This window comes from Dendrobates tinctorius, unplaced genomic scaffold, assembly GCF_039654945.1.
Source record: "Dendrobates tinctorius isolate UK_male_01 unplaced genomic scaffold, ASM3965494v1 ptg000138l, whole genome shotgun sequence".
Classification (NCBI taxonomy): domain Eukaryota; kingdom Metazoa; phylum Chordata; class Amphibia; order Anura; family Dendrobatidae; genus Dendrobates; species Dendrobates tinctorius.
In genome coordinates this window covers 29,639,944-29,655,113 of record NW_027361806.1, presented here as the reverse complement: position 1 = coordinate 29,655,113, position 15,170 = coordinate 29,639,944, and positions in this window count along the sequence as shown.

Below are 15,170 nucleotides of genomic sequence, written 5' to 3'. Positions count from 1 at the left end.
TGTGTTAGGTAAGTATAACGTGTTTCTTATTTTTATTTGAATATGTGTTTTACACATTTGTTTTTAAGTTTGAGCACAAGTGCTGGCTGACGAGAGACTACTCCCATCAGCCGCTCCTGCTATCACTATTATCAGTGACACCAGACATAACCTAATTGGAAGAGTAGTCTTAAGGCCCCTTTACAATTAGCGATGCACCAGCGAACTGACCAGCGATCCGACCCGGTCAGGATCGCTGGTGCATCGCTAAATGATCGCTAGTGAGCTGTCACACAGGCAGACCTCACAGCGATGCAGCAGCGACGCAGCGCACGATACTCACCTTTCACACACAGCGATCCTGACGTCCTCCCGCCTGCCTCCACGCGTCGCTCGTCGGCGCCAGCAGGAAGCCCAGCAGGAAGAGCCCGACGAGAAATGGAGCTGGACATTCTCGCGCGATCAGCGATGGACAGTGGGGGAGCCGGTCGGAGGTAAGTAGCAATATCGCTATGTGTAAAACCCCCTTTAGCTCTAGCGCTCTCCTGCCAAGTCCTGTGAGGATAAACAGGCTCTCGCATTTGTTCCAGCGGCTCAGTGAGGTAACCGAGTTCGCTCCTGTACACACCGGGTCAGCGGTTAACCCACCGGTGTCTATTTAGTGGTCCGCCATTACCAAGCAGCAGTTAACATCTCTGCACGGTGGACCCTGGGCTGCGAACGCACCTCTATGCCATCTCATATTATTTGGTGCGTTCCGCAAGCCCATAACATACTAGCGCCAGGGTCTGGCTAGTAAAGGCGGATGAGCAGCAACTCCACAGGTGCATCCAGCAGCTGGATGACAGGTTGGCAGCTCTCGAGTGCTCAGCCTCAGCTGTGGATCTTATTGCAGTCGCTGTTCAGGCAGCCACGGAAGCTGTCTCCCGTGTGTCCACTGCCATCCCTGCTCTGACTTTGTCCTGCCTCCCGTTGCCCGAGAAGTTCTTGGGCGATAGTGCTTCTTGTAGGGGGTTTCGTGAGCCAGTGCTCCATACAGCTGGATCTGCTGGCTGCACGATTCCCCTCCGAGCCAGCTAAGGTGGGCTTTATTATTTCCCTCTTGTCGGGCAGGGCTTTGGAGTGGGCCACACCGCTGTGGGAGCGTGGTGATCATGTGGTGCAGAGTGCCTCGCAGTTCTTGGGCACTCTGAAGCAGGACTTCCTGGGACCGCGAGTCACCCATGACACCGCGCTCCAGCTGCTGGCATTGTCACAGGGCTCGTCTATGGTCAGCCACTTTTCCATCCAATTCCGGACGCTGGCATCTGAGTTGGAGTGGCCCGATAAGGTCCTCATTCCGGCATTCTGGAGAGATTTGGCTGACCATGTGAAGGACGCCCTGGCTACCAGGGAGATTCTGGCCACACTGGAGGAACTTATCACCGTCTCCACCCGTATAGATCTTCGCTTTGCTGAGTGACGGTTAGAGCAATCCCAGTGTAGGCAAAGGTTTAGGTTGTGTAACGTTCCACACTGTCTGTGGATGGGGATTACTCACGTTACTGGTCTTGGAGGTAAAACACTGGCACACTCAGGGTTAAAATGAGCCCATTTGGTTTATTTGCTCCATAAGCCTCACAGCAACAAAACAAGGTTTTCATCCTTCACAGCAGTTGAAAGCAACATAAACAGTCCTTAGCTGGGCTTTGGTCCCTCAGGCCCTGTGCACACACAGGCCAGGGCAATGTCCAGCCCGGAGGCTCCGACTTGAGCCATACACATAGGAGGGCTTCTTCCTAAGAACACAGACTACTCTGTAGTGTCCCACCTGGACACATGGAAGTCTGCCCACACTCTGACAGACTCACATGTGCAACACACCTTTCTTAGATATCTGTAACCACTCCCAGTTACCTATCACATGGCTAGTCACATGATCATGACCTCATCACAGGTGCTCAAAATTCACAATCACACATATCTTCAGGCAAAATGGGGTACAGTCCGCACCCTCACCCAAAGGTGAGGTAATATGGGTACCCAGACCCTCCCATCTCTCATAGCTACCCGCAACCCGGACCCAGTGCACTAAATGACGTCTTTAGTGCTCATGTACTGTACACTAGAGACAAAATACTCCGGGTTGCATCGCAGGAAGCATCCATCCATGTGACATATACCTCCCATTAACCACGCGACCGCCTGTCACACCACAGTTGGCACCTAGCTTTACTAAACCTCTTCAATCTCTCGATTGGGCGATTGGGCGTCCAAGTGTCAGCGGGCTTCCCGTACAGGATCCGGTCCGCTCGAGCTCCTTTGATCTGTCATGTTTGCCGGCAGTCTGGTCACCGTGCCAACCGGTGCCCACAGCTGCCGGGAAAACACTCGCGTCTAGTGGCCATAGGAGGTGGCTCACTAGAATATGCGGCGTTTTCCTCCAAGCTGTCCTTTAAGGGGACACTTGAGTTTGGTTCTTCCACTCTGGCGGTGGAGGTTTGGGTGGATTCCGGAGCTGAGGGCAATTTTATGTCATCTGTCTTCACTCAATGGCATGCAATACCCCTGGTTATGATTTCCAAGCCAGTCACCGTCAGAGTAGTGAACGGCGCGACTCTGCCCTCACAGATTATCCACCAGACCGCTTTATTGATACTCTCGGTGTCTCCCTCTCATCAGGAGACGATATCCATGCCCGAGGGTATCAACCAGGTCCTGCTAGGGGTCCCATGGTTGTGGTATCATTCCCCCATATAGAATGGTCCTCAGGGAGAATTCTAGGGTGGAGTAAATCATGTGAGGGTAGATGTCTGAGGGAGTGTGTCCAGGTTGCCTCCACCGTGGTCCCCGCAGATCTTTCCTCGCTCCCCAAACACTATCGACAGTATGCAGACGTGTTCTCCACAAAGGCAGTGGGAACCATTCCACCGCATCGCCCCTATGACTGTCCTATTGACCTCTTGCCTGGTGCTGAGCCTCCCCGGGGCAAATTCTACACCCTGTCTCTCCAGGAGACAGAGGCCATATCTAAATACATCAAGGAGAATCTGGCAAGAGGATTCATTAGGAAGTCAGTGTCACCAGCGGGGGTGGGATTCTTCTTCGTCCAGAAGAAGAATGGAGAACTATGAACCTGCATCGATTACAAGGGTCTTAATGCCATCACCGTTAAGAACAAGTATCCTCTGCCCCTGATATCAGAACTGTTCGATAGATTACGGGGAGCGAGAGTTTTCACCAAATTACATTAGATCTGCAGGGGGCCTATAACCTAATACGCATCCGTGAGGGGGACGAATGGAAGACGGCATTTAACACCAGGGATGGCCATTATGAGTATCTGGTCATGCCCATTGGTCTTTGTAATGCTCCGGCCGTCTCCCAGGACTTTGTCAACGACATCTTTCAAGATATGCTCTCCACCTCGGTGGTTGTGTATCTGGATGACATTCTCATCTTCTCTCCAGATATGGACTCCCATCGGTGAGAGGTTGGCAAAGTCTTCGCCCGCCTCCAAGCCAACTCCCTCTACGCCAAGTTGGAGAAGTGCCTGTTTGAGCAAGAGTCCTTGCCGTTCCTGGGCTATATCATCTCTGCCCAGGGTTTGGCTATGGATCCTGCCAAATTGCAGGCAGTAATGGACTGGCAAGAACCCCACTCCCTTAAAGCGGTGCAGCGCTTTTTGGGATTCGTAAATTACTATCGTCATTTCATTCCCCATTTCTCCACCTTGGTGGCTCCCTTGGTTGCCCTCACCAAGAAGGGAGCCAATCCCAAGTTGTGGTCGGAACATGTCTCCAAGGCCTTCGCCTCCATCAAGTCCCATTTTGCCAGCGCTCCCATTTTACATCGTCCTGATGTGGACAAACCCTTTATCTTGGAGGTGGATGCCTCTTCCGTCAGTGCCGGAGCTGTCCCCTTCCAGAAGGACGCTCAAGGTCGGAAGCATCCTTGCTTCTTTTTCTCCAAGACCTTTGCACCGGTGGAGAGGAACTATTCCATCGGGGCAGTGGCGTAGCAACTGTTTGTGGCGCCCGGGGCGGTCAAAAAATTTGCCGCCCCTTTGGTCGTTGATAATCCGGAAGCATCCGAAGAGCCCATACTACACTCAAAGATCTAATTTTTAGTCTGCTACTAACTCTGCTGTTATTATTTCTAAACTTCCATCTTCTTGCAGTTCTCTCTCTCTCTATATATATATATATATATATATATGTACAGTGGGGCAAAAAAGTATTTAGTCAGTCAGCAATAGTGCAAGTTCCACCACTTAAAAAGATGAGAGGCGTCTGTAATTTACATCATAGGTAGACCTCAACTATGGGAGACAAACTGAGAAAAAAAAATCCAGAAAATCACATTGTCTGTTTTTTTTTCATTTTATTTGCATATTATGGTGGAAAATAAGTATTTGGTCAAAAACAAGCAATCAAGATTTCTGGCTCTCACAGACCTGTAACTTCTTCTTTAAGAGTCTCCTCTTTCCTCCACTCATTACCTGTAGTAATGGCACCTGTTTAAACTTGTTATCAGTATAAAAAGACACCTGTGCACACCCTCAAACAGTCTGACTCCAAACTCCACTATGGTGAAGACCAAAGAGCTGTCAAAGGACACCAGAAACAAAATTGTAGCCCTGCACCAGGCTGGGAAGACTGAATCTGCAATAGCCAACCAGCTTGGAGTGAAGAAATCAACTGTGGGAGCAATAATTAGAAAATGGAAGACATACAAGACCACTGATAATCTCCCTCGATCTGGTGCTCCACGCAAAATCCCACCCCGTGGGGTCAGAATGATCACAAGAACGGTGAGCAAAAATCCCAGAACCACGCGGGGGGGACCTAGTGAATGAACTGCAGAGAGCTGGGACCAATGTAACAAGGCCTACCATAAGTAACACACTACGCCACCATGGACTCAGATCCTGCAGTGCCAGACGTGTCCCACTGCTTAAGCCTGTACATGTCCGGGCCCGTCTGAAGTTTGCTAGAGAGCATTTGGATGATCCATAGGAGTTTTGGGAGAATGTCCTATGGTCTGATGAAACCAAACTGGAACTGTTTGGTAGAAACACAACTTGTTGTGTTTGGAGGAAAAAGAATACTGAGTTGCATCCATCAAACACCATACCTACTGTAAAGCATGGTGGTGGAAACATCATGCTTTGGGGCTGTTTCTCTGCAAAGGGGCCAGGGCGACTGATCCGGGTACATGAAAGAATGAATGGGGCCATGTATCGTGAGATTTTGAGTGCAAACCTCCTTCCATCAGCAAGGGCATTGAATATGAAACGTGGCTGGGTCTTTCAACATGACAATGATCCAAAGCACACCGCCAGGGCAAGGGCAACGAAGGAGTGGCTTCGTAAGAAGCATTTCAAGGTCCTGGAGTGGCCTAGCCAGTCTCCAGATCTCAACCCTATAGAAAACCTTTGGAGGGAGTTGAAAGTCCGTGTTGCCAAGCGAAAAGCCAAAAACATCACTGCTCTAGAGGAGATCTGCTTGGAGGCATGGGCCAACATACCAACAACAGTGTGTGGCAACCTTGTGAAGACTTACAGAAAACGTTTGACCTCTGTCATTGCCAACAAAGGATATATCACAAAGTATTGAGATGAAATTTTGTTTCTGACCAAATACTTATTTTCCACCATAATATGCAAATAAAATGAAAAAAAAAACAGACAATGTGATTTTCTGGATTTTTTTTTCTCAGTTTGTCTCCCATAGTTGAGGTCTACCTATGATGTAAATTACAGACGCCTCTCATCTTTTTAAGTGGTGGAACTTGCACTATTGCTGACTGACTAAATACTTTTTTGCCCCACTGTATGTATTAGCTTGATGATGCTGGATGAAGACCTAATACATAGTAACATAGTAATTAAGTTTGAAGGGAGACTTTAAGTCCATCTAGTTCAACCCATATCCTATCCTAACTTGCCCTAACATGTTGATCCAGAGGAAGGCAAAAAAAACCCATGTGGCAACAGTAAGCTTCACATTGGGGAAAAAAGTTCCTTCCCGACTCCACATACGGCAATCAGACTAGCTCCCTGGATCAACGCAATATTAAGGAGACTAGTGTATATACCCTGTAATATTATACTTTTCAAGAAAGGCATCCAGTCCCTTCTTAAATTTTAGTAGTGAATCACTCATTACAACATCATATGGCAGAGAGTTCCATAGTCTCACTGCTCTTACAGTAAAGAATCCGCGTCTGTGAGTATGCTTAAACCTTCTTTCCTCCAGACGTAGAGGATGCCCCCTTGTCCCCGTCACAGGTCTAAGAGTAAAAAGATCATTAGAAAGGTCTTTGTATTGTCCCCACATATATTTATACATTGTAATAAGATCACCCCTAAGCCTTCGATTCTCCAAACTAAATAACCCCAAGTGTAATAACCTGTCTTGGTATTGCAGACCCCCTAGTTCCCTAATAACCTTGGTCGCTCTTCTCTGCACCCGCTCCAGTTCAGCTATGTCTTTCTTATACACCGGAGACCAGAACTGTACACAGTATTCTAAGTGTGGTCGCACTAGTGACTTATATAGAGGTAAAATTATGTTCTCCTCATGAGCATCTATGCCTCTTTTAATGCATCCCATTATTTTATTTGCCTTTGCAGCAGCTGCTTGACTCTGGCCACTAAATGTGAGTTTGTCGTCCACCCATACACCCAGGTCTTTTTCAGTGACTGTTTTGCCCAGTGTTTTACAATTAAGCACATAATTATACAACTTGTTCGTTCTACCCAAGTGCATGACCTTACATTTATCCCCATTAAAGCTCATTTGCCATTTATCAGCCCAAGCTTCTAGTTTACATAAATCCTCCTGTAATATAAAATTGTCCTCCTCTGTATTAATTACCCTGCAGAGTTTAGTGTCATCTGCAAATATTGAAATTCTACTCTCTATGCCCCCTACAAGGTCATTAATAAATATGTTAAAAAGAAGCGGGCCCAATACAGACCCCTGTGGAACCCCACTGCTAACCGTGACCCAGTCCGAGTGTGCTCCATTAATAACCACCCTTTGTTTCCTATCCCTGAGCCAGCTCTTAACCCACCTACACATATTTTCCCCTATCCCCATTGTTCTCATTTTATGTATCAACCTTTTGTGTGGCACCGTATCAAAAGCTTTTGAAAAGTCCATGTACACCACGTCCACTGCATTCCCTTGGTCCAGTCCGGAACTTACCTCTTCATAAAAGCTTATCAGATTAGTCTGACAGGAACGGTCTCTTGTAAACCCATGTTGATATTGGGTCATAAGGTTATTCTTCTCCAGATACTCCAGTATAGTATCTCTTAGAAAACCCTCCAGGATTTTACCCACAGTTGAGGTTAAACTTACAGGCCTATAATTTCCAAGTTCAGTTTTTGTCCCCTTTTTGAATATTGGCACCACATTTGCTATACGCCAGTCCTGTGGTACAGACCCTGTTATTATGGAATCTTTAAAGATTAAAAATAGTGGTCTATCAATGACTGTGCTTAATTCCTGCAGTACTCGGGGGTGTATCCCATCCGGGCCCGGGGATTTGTCAATTTTAGTGATTTGTAGACGCCGCCGTACTTCCTGCTGGGTTAAGCAGGTGACATTTAATGGAGAATTTTTATCCCTGATCATGTTATCCATCATGGCTTTTTTAATAATAATTTTTAATAATGTGACAGACCTTACATATTGGATTATATAGAGCCCTGTTTTTTATTACATACCGTCCTGTCTTGTTAGCTGTATAATGCAATGATGGCTGATGGAGCATGGGAAAGCTTCCTTTCTAATGGAGGAGCTGATGGACTGGTAGTTTGGTCACCGGCTCCTCGATCAGCAGTCATTTTATATCTAAAAAGAGAGGGGACTATGTAATAAAAGAGGGCACTGTAAATAACAAAATTAACAAGAATACACTATGTAAGAGACAGCACTATACATAACAGCAGAGGAAGCTATATAATAAGGGACGGCATCATATATAACTAGAGAGGATGGTACGTAATAAGGGATTACATTGTCCTCATTGTCCTCCTCCCCTCGCATCCCACTCTCCCCCACCCCATCATTGCCCTCTTCACCACCTCCATCATTTTCTTCTCCCCCACCACTATCTTTGCTGTCTCCCCCATCACTCCCATCATTGCCCATTCCACCACCTCCATCATTTCCTCCTCCTCCACCACCCCCATTTATTGCCCTTTCCACCACCACCGTCATTGCATTCTCCCCCACCACCCCATCATCATTTATTTTCCCCCCACCACCCCATCATTGCCCTCTCCGTCACCCCCATCATTGCCTTCTCCCCATCACCCCCACCCTTGCCTTCTCCCCATCATTGCCTTCTCCTTCACCCTATCACTGCCTTCTCCCCATCACTCCCATCATTGCCTACTCCATCACCCCATCATTGTCTTCTCCCCATCACTCCCATCATTGCCTGCTCCATCACCCCATCATTGTCTTCTCCCCATCACTCCCATCATTGCATTCTCCATCACCCCATCACTCCCATCATTGCCTGCTCCATCACCCCATCACTCCCATCATTGTCTGCTCCATCACCCCCATCATTGCCTGCTCCATCACTCCCATCATTGCCTTCTCCTTCACCCCATCACTGCCTTCTCCCCATCACTCCCATCATTGCCTGCTCCATCACCCCATCATTGTCTTCTCCCCATCACTCCCATCATTGCCTTCCCCATCACCCCATCATTGCCTTCTCCCCATGACTCCCATCATTGCCTGCTCCATCACCCCATCATTGTCTGCTCCATCACTCCATCACTCCCATCATTGTCTGCTCCATCACCCCATCATTGCCTGCTCCATCACCCCATCATTGTCTTCTCCCCATCATTCCCATCATTGCCTTCTCCATCACCCCATCACTGCCTTCTCCCCATGACTCCCATCATTGCCTGCTCCATCACCCCATCATTGTCTTCTCCCCATCACTCCCATCATTGCCTGCTCCATCACCCCATCATTGTCTGCTCCATCACCCCCATCATTGCCTGCTCAATCACTCACATCATTGTCTGCTCCATCACCCCCATCATCGCCTGCTCCATCACTCCATCATTCCCATCATTGCCTTCTCCTTCACCCCATCACTGCCTTCTCCCCATCACTCCCATCATTGCTTGCTCCATCACCCCATCATTGTCTTCTCCCCATCATTGCCTTCTCTGCATCACCCCCATCATGGCCTTCTCCCATTACCCCCTCATGGCCTTCTCCCATCACCCCAGGCCCAGGCATTATGGCCTTCTCTCCCCATCACAGTCTTCTCATGTCCCCATCTCCTCCAGGGCCAGGCTAACCTACACACACAAAGACACACACACAGACATACACACAGACAGACATACATACACACACACACACTCAGACATACATACACACAGACACCACCTCTCTCACCTGTCCGCAACATTGCCCGCGCTTCCTCGCTCACACAGCAGCGGCCGCTGAATGATGACGTCATTCAGCGGTGCTTCTCTGTGTCAAACAGGAAGCGCAGCGTCCGGGCAGGAAGCAGGACGGACCCTTGCAGCTCCGCTCCTGCCTCCTGCTATTCCCTCTTGCAGGCAGCGGAGCTGCTGTGATTGCTCCCTGCCCGCCGCTGCACTCCACTGTGCCTCACTGCCTCTGTGCTTCTCCCACAGAGAGAAATTGCTGCTGCTGCCCCGCCGCCCCCACACATGTGCCGCCTAGGGCGGACCGCCCCTCCCCGCCCCCCCCCACGCTACGCCACTGCATCAGGGACAGGGAGTTGCTGACAATGCAGTTGGCCTTCTCTGAGTGGAGACATCTCCTGGAGGGGGCTCGGTTCCCCTTCCAGGTATATACCGACCACAAGAAATTGGTTTACTTGCAGACAGCCCAGCGGCTAAAATCTCGCCAGGCCAGATGGTCCCTGTTCTTCTCCCAGTTTCACTTGACCCTCCATTTTCTTTCTGGGGAGAAGAATGTCCGTCCCGATGCTCTCTCTCGCTCCGTAGTATCATCAGAGGAGGGGAGGCAGAGCCTCGGTTAATTGTCCCATCCGAGAGCCTGAGGACCGTGGCTCCGATCACCCTCAAGTCAGTACCTCTGGGCAAGACTTTGGGACAAAGTGGACATCTGAGCTCCTGGCGAGGAGGTACTGATGGCCGCATATTGCCCCTGACGTCGGAGGCTATATTCGGGCGTGCATCTCCTGTGCCAAGAATAGGTCTCCTCGGCAACGGCCTGCTGAGCTGCTTTACCCCCTTCCGGTGGCGGACATGCCCTGGGTGATGGTCGGTATGGACTTTGTGGTGGGCCTACCCAAGTCCAGTGGCAGCACCGTTATCTGAGTCGTCACCGACCATTTCTCTAAAATGGTGCACCTGGTGCCTCTCTCTCGGCTAACTTCTCCACGGGGCCTGGCAGCACTGTTCATCAAACATGTCTTCCACCTACGCGGCATGCCGGACAAGATCGTTAGTGACCAGGGTCCCCAGTTCGCATCTCGGTTTTGGAGGGAACTCTGTCGTTTGCTCAGCATTGAGCTGAATCTCTCCTCGGCCTATCATCCCAAGACGAACGGGTTGGAAGAGAGGGCCAACCAAACCCTGGTCACATACCTACAACATTTTGTCTCGGCCAGGCAGGATGACTGGGCATCCTTGCTGCCGTGGGCGGAGTTTGCCTTGAACAACGCTGTGGCCGATTCCACCGGTCAGACCCCATTCCTCCTTAATTACGGCCATCATCCGCGCGTCCCTGTGCCCATACCCGTGTCCTCCACCGACTTTAGGGTGGCAGACCGGGCGGTGGAGGCACGTGATATTTGGGACAGCACTCAGGATGCCATCCGGCCTCCAATGAGAGAATGCGGGTCTCCGCAGACGCACACCGGCGCCCTGCTCTGACCTTCGCCCGTGGAGACTTAGTGTGGCTCTCCGCCCGTAATATCAGGCTGTGGGTTGAGTCCACTAAGTTCGCGCCTCGCTATATTGGTCCGTTCAAGGTCCTCGAACAGGTTAATCCTGTGGTCTATCATCTGGCTTTTCCTCCACACCTGGGTATCACTGACACCTTCTACGTGTCCCTTCTTAAACCCGTTCACATGTCCCGGTTTTCGGAGTCACCTACCGGGACATCAAGCTTGTCCTCGGACGAGTACGAGGTAAACGCCATCGTGGGGTGTAAGGTGGTACAGGGCAAAAAACATCTAGTGAACTGGAAGGGTCATGGCCCAAAGGATAGGACCTGGGAACCTGTAAAGAATATTCGTGCTCCCTTGCTCATTGCGGCCTTTGAGCATAGCGGGGAGGGGGCCCAATGTTAAGTGTCAGGTTCCTGCCTCTTCACAGGAGGAATCTCAAGCTTTGCCCTCTGCGGTCTCCCATTCCTCTCCGGCCGCAGAGGAGCCTGCTCGGCAAAGACGCCGTTCCCAGCGTCTTGTTCAGTCTACTGCTGTTGGCTTGGTTACTGCTGCCAATCAAGGTTCAGCTATAGTAACCTGCAATAGCCAGCAGCGAGCAGCTCTTGGGACCAAGTCCTTCTTTCGGCCCACTGAGCATGCCCGTGAGAAGTCTTCTCATTGGAGGTCTGAGGTCACATGCTCAGGTCTTATTGCTGCTTCCATTGGACCACTAGGAAGGTCCCGGAGGGACATTGCTATAAAAGAGCCGCATGGCCGCACGGCACTAGTATAGACAGTAATTGGTAGTGATGTGTGTGATAATGGATGCTTGTGAACTGCTGAATGACTCATTATGAAACCCCTTCCCTTTGATACGCATGTTTGTAGGGTTTAGAGTTCTGAGTCAGCGCCGAGTTGTGGCACAGCCTAGCGCCGTAGTGCTCTCAGTTCCTCACACATGCTAGCGCCCGTGTGCGCCACTCTACCTAAGGCACTACACTACTGCAGGTACTGCAGCATCCGTTAGAGCAGCGCCGTGCGCATCCTATGCGCTTTCCAGTCCTGAGCTTAGGCTGGTTAGTGGCGTCCGCCAAAGCTGCGCTGTACACACATAGTGCGGTAAGCAACGTACAGCTGCACCCTGTGACTGCTAACAGGGCACAGCTTTCTATTAGTGTCTGTCCATGCTTCGCTGTGCAGTGCTGAGCGCTAGTGGGACTAGAAGGGCTATAACCCTGTGTCCTTGGGGCAGAGTCCTGTGTCTTAGCTCTATACAAGGTGCAATAATGGGCGCACTCAGCTGTGCGCAATAGCAACATCAATGATATGGCCAGGCGCCGCAGCAGTGGAATAATAACAGGAAGAAAAAAAAGCGCACACTGCACCAATTATAATTAAGACTGCAATAAGTAATTTTTATTGATACAAAAGAGTTATACACAATAAAAACATGATAAAATCACAAAACTATGGCATCCATAGCACCCATAATACATATCAACACATAAATATCATACATATAAGCACATATAATGTGAGCATATGATCCAGCAACACTGTGGCACTATAGCAGTATCCCTCCCTATTCCCAGGCTCATGAGGACTATTTGACCCTAGACAAAGCCCAGCCCATAGATGAATTGGAGCAACCACACACAAAAATCCATGTTATATAATTTTCATACCTGGACCCTAATAAGCCCAGATAGCAAGAAAGGGGGGAAAAAGTTAAACCTTCCACATATCAGTGGTGCCAAAACACATAGTATCAAAAACTGCCATAAAAACGATCAATAGCCGCAATGAAAATACAGATACACGGATGCCATACCCAGGACCATTACCCCTGTGTCTTAGCTCTAGCGCTCTCCTGCCGAGTCCTGTGAGGATAAACAGGCTCTTGCACTTGTTCCAGCGGCTCAGTGAGGTAACTGAGCTCGCTACTGTATATACTGGCTCAGCGGTTAACCCACCGGTGTCTAGTTAGTGCTCCGCCATTACCAAGCAGCAGTTAACATCTCTGAACGGTGGACCCCGGGCTGCGAACGCACCCCTATACCATCTTATAGTATTTGATGCATTCCGCAAGCCCACAACAGTTTGTTCCTTTTTTGTGGCTTTGCTATTGAGTTTAGCGTTAGGACTCGTAAGCGTGAAGACCTTTGACGCGTCTTGTGAGCTGGCATATCTTGGCCAAAATATTGACCAATACCTCATATATTATACATACTTTTGTTGCTCGTCATATTTCATGGTGCTGCCAGGATCAGCATTTTTCACCTTGTAAACTAGGGTGTCTGTTGGCATGGGGTGCACTTACAGCTGCTTCTCACTAAATTAGAATATCATCAAAAAGTGAATTTATTTCAGTTCTTCAATTCAAAAAGTGCCTCTCCTCTATTCTATAGAGTCATTACACACAGAGTGATCTATATCACGGGTTTATTTCTGGTAATGTTGATGATTATGGCTTACAGCCAATGAAAACCCAAAAGTCATTATCCCAGGAAATTAGAATACTTTATAACACCAGCTTGAAAATTGATTTTAAAATCTGAAATGTTGTCCTCCTGAGATGTATGATCAGTAAATGCACTCAATACTTGGTCGGGGCTCCTCTGCATCAATTACTGCATCAATGCGGCGTGGCATGGAGGCGATCAGCCTGTGGCACTGCTGAGGGGTTATGGAAGCCCAGGTCGCTTTGATAGCAGCCTTCAGCTCATCTGCATTGTTGGGTCTGGTGTCTCTCTTCTTCCTCTAGATTCTCTATGGGGTGAAGGTCAGGCGAGTTTGCTGCCAATCAAGCACAGTGATACTGTTGTGTGTACACCAGGTATTGGTCCTTTTGGCAGTGTGGACAGGGGCCAAGTCCTGCTGGAGAATGACATTTCCATCTCCAAAAAGCTTGTCGGCAGAGGGAAGCATGAAGGGCTCTAAAATGTCCTGGTAGACGGCTGCGCTGACTTTGGTCTTGATAAAAAATGTACTTTCATCTGAAAACAACACCTTGGACTACTGACCACAGTCCGGTTCTTGTTCTCCTTGGCCCAGGTAAGACGCTTCTGGCGTTGTCTGTTGGTCATGAGTGGCTGACACAAGGAATGTGACGCTTGTCGCCCATGTCCTGGAGACGTCTGTGTGTGGTGTGAAGCAATGACTCCAGCAGCAGTCCACTCCTTGTGAGTCTCCCCCACATTACTGAATGGCCTTTTCTTAACCATCCTTTCCAGGCTGCGGTTATCCCGGTGGCTTGTGCACCTTTTTCTACCACTCTTTTTCCTTCCACTCCACCTCCCATTAATAATCTTGCATCACGAAACAATCACTGACCTCAGGGAGACCAGTGAAGGACCCAGAAGGGGTGGCTCCTTTCGGAAACCACCATTACCACCATATTAAGTGGCCCTTTAAGTCAATATCCAGCTCTTTACGAGTTTACAGATATGACAAGGGAAATACCAAGGCCAGGTATCCATCCACAGACCGCTGTTTCGGGGTGTTGCCCCTCATCAGTGTGGAGTAGGATTCTGGCTAGGTGGGAGCAATGCCTAGTAGACCAACATCACGAAACAATCACTGACCTCAGGGAGACCAGTCAAAGAAAACACTGCAGCAGCCGGCAAAGGCACTCAATCAGTGAAATCCTAGGTGCATTGCTCCCTGGGAAATACAAATATGCAAATAAAGTCCGTGGAGCCTCATTTAGGAGTCTCAAACACGGGACTAGCCAGATCTTCCTCCATTAATAATCTTGGATACAGCACTCTGTGACCAGCCGGCTTCTTTAGCAATGACCTTTTGTGGCTTCCCCTCCTTGTGGAGTGTGTCAGTGACTGCCTTCTGGACATCTGTCAGGTCAGCAGTCTTCCCCATGATTGTGGAGCTACTGAAACAGACTAAGGACCTTTATAAACACTTAGGAGCCTTTACTGGTGTTTATTGTTAATTATTCTAATTTACTGAGATAATGACTTTTGGGTTCTCATTGGCTGTAAGCCAAAATCATCACCATTACCATAAATAAACCCGTGAGATAGATCAGTCTGTGTGTAATGACTCTATAGAATAGTGGAGAGTCACTTTTTGCATTGAAGAACTGAAATAAATTCATTTTTTTGATGATATTCTAAGTTTGTGAGAGGCACCTGTATATAGTGCTGTGTAGCCGCCCAATATAATAGTATGGGCGTCACTAATAGGCTATAAGCCGGACACCGTGGATTACCTGTGTGTGAACAGCGCCCGATACAAGCCGCTTTTGTGCAATCTAATACTAAGCAATCACCCCTCCA